Source organism: Triticum aestivum, chromosome 5B (assembly GCF_018294505.1).
Source record: "Triticum aestivum cultivar Chinese Spring chromosome 5B, IWGSC CS RefSeq v2.1, whole genome shotgun sequence".
NCBI lineage: Eukaryota > Viridiplantae > Streptophyta > Magnoliopsida > Poales > Poaceae > Triticum > Triticum aestivum.
In genome coordinates this window covers 82,445,707-82,452,481 of record NC_057807.1, presented here as the reverse complement: position 1 = coordinate 82,452,481, position 6,775 = coordinate 82,445,707, and positions in this window count along the sequence as shown.

Here is a 6,775-nt window from a genome sequence, read left to right as displayed (position 1 = left end):
TAGCTAGTTGGGCTAGTTCGACCGATTAGCTAGGCTGCCGCCACATTTGTTTTTTCATCCCTTTTTTATCTACTTGCCGGCAGGTAAATTTAAATATCCACCGTGGCATTGCTCTGGTGTTTGGCTGCGACAGGATTTTTAATTTTTTTGATTGACGGGAGCAGGCGCAGCAGGATTTTTAATTTTTTGATTGACAGGAGCAGGCGCGGCAGCAATTAGTCATGATGACTCCGCCTATAAAACCCACTGCTCCCTGATGTGAGAAGCCATCGATTGGTGTTTTACCGTGGTGAAAACCAAAAGATTCCCCACTCCTCGGCTGGCTCCCTCTGCCTTCCCGTAGATTGCATTGCCTTTCAGCCGTTTCGCCCCCTTTGCTTCCTCTCCCCATTGCTTCTACCTAGTGACATGGCGGCGCAGCAGATCATGGAGTCCGAGGTGAGGCGCCTGATACAGGAGCTCCATGCCAAGGATGTGGAGCTCAAGGCCAAGGACGTGGAGCTCCGTGAGCTCAAGGAGGAGAGGAGTTCCATGCTCCTCCGTTATGTGCGGGAGTTCACGAAACTTCAAAAGCGGCAGGCGTCCACCACAAAGATGCTCGAGGTGTCAGCGGCGTTGCTGCAGAAAGCGGGAGAGACGATAGGCTGTCAAGGGAGCCGGCTGGAGCGTGAATGGGCCGATCGTGACGAGGTCCAGGATCGCCTCATCCACTTGGTGAACCAAGTTGCCAAGCACGAGTTGCGGTTGCGTGATGCCTACCGTCGTGCCAGCGCGACGATGCCGTCCATCGGGCTAAACCCGTTCAACCACCCGGTCGACTTCAACAAGTTGTGGCTTCCTGACCTGGTCTCCTTCTTCACCTATATCTCCGAGGAGCTGAGCCGTCTCCGCGCGATGGTGGGGGCTGAGCTGGACAAGGAGGGGTTGCGGGCTACCGTCGCCGTTGCCAGGCGAATTCTTTCAGGGCTCCATCACTGGAATTCATTCGTGCCATTGGATGCTGTCTTTGATGAGCTGGCTCCTGTCGACCGGGAGCGGGCTCTGTGGGAGGTTGCACCCTACATCACCAACATCGTGCGCCTCGAGAAGTAGAGGGACTTCGGTGGTGTTTAGGCACCCTCTGCATGGGCATGTCCATGTCTCGGCACAACATGACCGTTGGATCAAACTCAAATGGTGCAGATCACTCACTGTAGCACAAAGCGTGTGGGTGTGTTTGGTTGCATTCTCATCTCAATATAGTTGTTTCCTCTTCGTGTATTTTTGTTAACCTACTAGTTTGGACTCATGCACCCTTCATGTACTCTGCCAAACACCCAAAAGTGGGTCGAGAAGGGAACTTTTGCTCCCATCCCGTGCACCCTTCATACACCCTGTCTAACACTATTCGTGCTTCATATGGTTCATGTTTCATGGAGTACTATAGCACCGTACTCTCCGTGCGCTGTAGACCTACTTCTGTTAACATTGATCTCACCGTTCATTCTCGACCGGATGGTCAAAAAAGCGGTACTATGTTACATACAGGAGTAGTTGACATGTGCACACCATCATTTGTTATCGTCATATCTTACTACACTAGCAACAAGATTGTCTAGTACTGATGTATGAACCACTGCACATGCCTAGTAGTAGGAGCACTATGTATGTTCAAGTGGCTGCCGTGTTTCGCACTCCTCCGTCGTAAGAGTGGAAACGCTTGTTGTAATCATTTTTTCTTCAGAAAAGCAGTGGACACGCTCTACCGTGCAGATCCTCCTCCAGCCATGCACTAAATTACTCACTTTCACTGACGTGTGGGACAGCCAGCACCTGGGTCCACCAGCCATGCACTAAATTACTCCGTAGTAGAGTGACGGTAGACTACCCCGATCGAAGCGCTGCAGTAATGCCCAATGAGCCGTCAAATCACAAAACCCCCTCCTTTCCAGCAGTAAGTTGGACGGACAAAGCAACCATCATTTCACTCTTCTCTCTCAGCTTCCTCTCTTGAAGGAAACCCCCACTCGCGTCGCTTCTCCCTCATCTCGTTCCTCCTTTCACTCTTTTCTCTCAGCTTCCTCTCTTGGATGGACGCCGGAGCACCGCCCGACATGATGTCTATGGCTTTGGCCAAAACCGTCGAGGCTCATGGTACGAAGAAGTGCAAGCACCCCACCGAGACTACCGCAGACCAGCTCAAAGCCATCGCCCTATCCAAGCCCCCCTCTTCGGGATCCTTCATTAAGCAAGTCTAGGTAATGTCTCTTGTTGACGATCTTTTTCTCTATCTTGATCGTGTTTTTTCATCTAACATGCAGTACTAGTACTGGTAGTACAACTTTCTGGGTGATCTTGCATGTGATTTTAGTGTGCCAAATGACAGTTCTAAATTCCTCTTTTGACCAAAACATGCGAAAGGTTGACACTGATTTCTTATAGATTACTTTCAACTACTCCCTCTGTCCCAAATTTCTTTTCTTAGATTTGTCTAGATACGGATGTATCTAATACTAAAATGTGACTTGATACATCCGTATCTAGACAAATCTAAGACAAGAATTTTGGGGCGGAGGGAGTACTTTATGAACATCAATGCTACCTTTGAAGAGGGTATATTTGCCTCAGTAGCTTGTGTTATGGATATTGTAAGTAATCCCTCTGCTCTCATGCCTTTGAAGACATGTTCTAGTGTCTTTGTTCACTCATTTCTGTGCGTATATGTAGTCATATATGGAGTATAATATCGAAAATCATCTTATATTTCTGAACGGAGGTAGTAATAAAATATGGTTTCTATTTGAATTAGAACCAGGTCCACAGTGGAGATGAAGTTCTCAAAGTCATGTTGTGTGAACTGGAAGACATGGGGATGAGTTCTACTGCTAAACTATCCAGCTGTTGTGTCCTTGTCGCCACGTGTCCTGAACTAGTGTTTTCCTGTAGCATTGTTGTCAGGCATGTTCTCGAGGATGTACTTGACCACAACAATTTCCTGGCTGTGCCTTCGATTACGAAGAGTGTGGTTATTGTAAAGCTTCCCAACAAATTTGATGCGGCCTATCTTCATCATCATGTTTATGAGTGGAAAGACCACTCTGTTAGGTTCTCCAAGGTTGACAAGATGGTGATGGTGCATGTAGACATCTCTCACGAAGTCCATGGCCTAGTCAGTTATGCGGGGTTCATCCCATAGGTCGGTGGCAAGAAATAGTCTGCAGAGTTTAATTAGTGCAACTTTGCTTGTCTGTAGTAAGTACTATTGTTCAGTACTTGATTTGTGTTTGTGAACCTTGTATTGTTTATTAGTATTGCCACTTTTGGTGTGTGGTCAGTCCTGAGAACGGTCTATGTTAATGTCTATCCACTCAATTCAGTCTATATATTTTGAAGTATCTAGATCATCTTTTTGTGAGGACGGTTTATCAATTACGGTTACACTCCAATATATGTATGCATTGCAGGGTTTATCGCACCCACCAGGATTTCCAGTCCCATGGATGTTCGGTCCATACGATTTGTCACGGCCTTTGGACTGTCCTGCTTCTGGGAGTAGGAGGGGCCCCTGCATGCCACCCGTAGTTGGATGATCAATCTTCTGTTTACTACTTCAACATAGTGATTTCCTGGTAAGGATTCACTTGTGTCACATCAAGTAAATCTTGTTGATTTACTGTCTAAATCTTATTGATTTAATGTCATGTTTTCTTTCTTTTCCTGCAATTTTATGATGCAGGTTTTGCCATGTGACAATCATCACAGAATAAACCGTTTGGTTTGCTCTATGATGGCTATTTTTGCAGGTTTGACTTCTTATGTCGTGTCAGTAATGAAGGCACAATCCATCACTTATATTACTGGAAAAAATTGGATCAGTCTGTTGTCTGAGTACAAGTTGAATCCCTATGATGAATTGCAGTTTGGTTTAACAAAAACGCCACAATTAGTCCTTCTCGCGTTTAGAAGAAATGAAGAAAAAAACTGGATCACGGTCACGGATCCTAGTCAAGTTAGAAAGTTGATCATAGCAGACCAGACACGATCGTCGCTGTCTCGCACATCGGTACCACCTTCAGCAACGGATCGAGCACCGGCAGTTGCTCTAGCACTGACAGCGGCAGTAGCTCAGTCTTATCCAGCTGAGGATTGGGCACCGACTGCGTCAGTGAATCAGTCTGATCTACCGGAGGATTGGGCATCGACATCGGTACATGCTCCGACACCGGCACCAGCTCTACAAGGAGCACCATCTCCGGCAGCAGCAGCGGCTTCGGCACCTGCACCAACACTTGCACTTGCATCTGCTCCGGCCCGTGCAGTGCACCAGCAACAGACTGGGCTGCAGTTCGCACTTCATATACCAAAGTCCTTACAAAAACCAACATGTCCACCTTCTTGGTAAGCATTGGCCGCCCAAGTGCTTCGTTCTTTTTTCTTTTCATGTTGTTTAACATGATTCACTGTGTTGATCTAACTGTTTGGGTATGTCTTCTTGTTTGCAAACAGAGAATTCCTAGAGCAACGAGGGAGTCGTTCAACAATCCGGGCGACCGCGGCCAAGTTTCTCTTAGCATGCGCAGCCTTGGTGTGAATGAACCTTCTCAATATACCGTAAGTACAAAGGATGGTTGCATGATGATTGATGCTAAAGGATGGTCAAGGTTCAAATCTAAATCATATCTTGCGGTAGGGGATGATGTCAAAATCGAACTTTCTCGGCAAGGAGAGCTGGTCCAAATCAACTTTGAAATTCTTCAGTAGCAGCACGCAACTGCCGAACTGATCTATCCTCCGAGAGATTTTGATGTAATAATCTGGCATGGTGAAACAAGTGTCCTATGTGCATAAGTAGTATGACAGTATTATTTATCACATGGTATATCGTTGATAGAATTGCAACTCTGATTGCTGGTTAGGAACTATCATTCAATTTCATTCCAACAGCTGTTGTGCGTTATTCAATTTTGTGTATTCGCCTTGCGACAGCATCTAAAACCAGCGATGTATCGATCGCTCGCAATATGAAAAGCGCTGAGGTAGAACACATGGGCACCCAAACATGCAGGGTGGGCATGCGGCCCAAAGTCCAGAACCGTGAGCCTGTCTGAGTATTATATTCTCAGCTGAACCCCCATAGAAAAAGTTGAACTCCCATAATGCTCGTGCGTTGCACGTAACATCAAGATGCATTTGTATGAGTATTTTATCTTGTGAGAGAAAAGTATGAACGAGGGAAGGCCTTATTTGCAAATGTGGAGAGGTGTATGGGTACCTTTTTGCAAAATTGCCATAGTATATTTCCTATCCATCAGATATAAATCGGACGGCCTATATTGCAGGATGGCAGGCACACCATCATCACCAACTCGTCTATACTGTGTTAAAAACAACTATGTTTTTTATAATTACTAGCAAGATGCCCATGCGTTGCACGGAACATCAAGATGCATTTGTATGAGTAGTTTATCTTGTGGGAGAAAAGGATGAGCGAGGGAAGGCCTTATTTGCAAATGTTGAGTCGGTGTGGGTATCTTTTTGCAAAATTTCCATGTTTCCTTCCTATCCGTCAGATATAAATCGGACGGCCTATATTGCAGGATGGCAGGCACACCATCATCACTAACTCTATTTTTTATAAGAGTAGAGATATATGTTATATATATTCCCCTTGATTTTTCTTATGTATAAAGTTGTGATATAAAAGATTTGTATATTTCTTTACAAAGGGAGTATCTCTCTGCAAAATATATATTTATGTGTAACTAGTTACTCTTGTCTTTCTACTTCCTTTCGCTGATATGTGGGGCAACCGGCAATGAGGTCCACGTGCCATATGCACAAATTAGAGTGCACAACTGCACGGTAGACACAACCCCCCCCCCCTTCCGGCTTTAGCAGTAAGCTGGACAGACGAAGCGGCAATATTTCACTGGGCATGAATCCCCTTCTCCCTCGTCTGCTTGTTCAGAGAAAACCCCCTCTCGGTGATTGCATAGGGTTTTCTCATGGAGAACTAGGTACGAATTCTTCATCCATCCCCGATAAATCCAAGTCCCTTGGTCGCAGGTAATCCTAGGATGGCAGCCACCGCCGTTGATGCATTTTTCTTCCTACTAAATCTAGTGTGTTTCATTTGCAGTGCCCAAAGTGCGAGGACCCTACAGGTTTCTGCGCCCTCGGTGAGACGCCACACTTGTTCCTTCTCATCCTAACACAGCATTTTGAAACGTGCACAGTATGTTCCTAGAATCCTCTTTTCTATCCGAGAGGGTGGGGTTTTTTTGAACATGTTGTGTTCTCATATTATTTTTCCTGTAGTGTATTATTTGCTCTGCCAGAACACATGTACTCAAGATGCTCGGCCTTGCCATAACTGAATACACTAGTTTAATGGTCACAGTGAAGACAAGCCATGGATATAAGTTCTGAGTTGGGTTCATGAACCAAGAAGATCGCTGCTTTTTTATGGCGAACTTGGATAAACTTTCTCAAGTGTTACAGACTGAAAGTTGGCACACGAATGTTGATGGAAATAGCAGAACCTGGTCTCATCTTCGCTGCGATCTTCCACCCCGACGCCGTTCCAATTGTTCATCCATGTTAGTTTTGTATCTGGTTCTTGCTTGTTGCCTCGATTACTTCTTAATCCACCTATTATGTCTAAGTAATCACAATTTAACTTTAGAAGTAGCAACGAATCTCTCACAAAGATGCTACTTCTAACTAATATTTTCTTATAATTGGTGGCACGTGTATGTTTTTTCAGAGTTAAGCAGTCTGCTCGTTTGTTACTCTG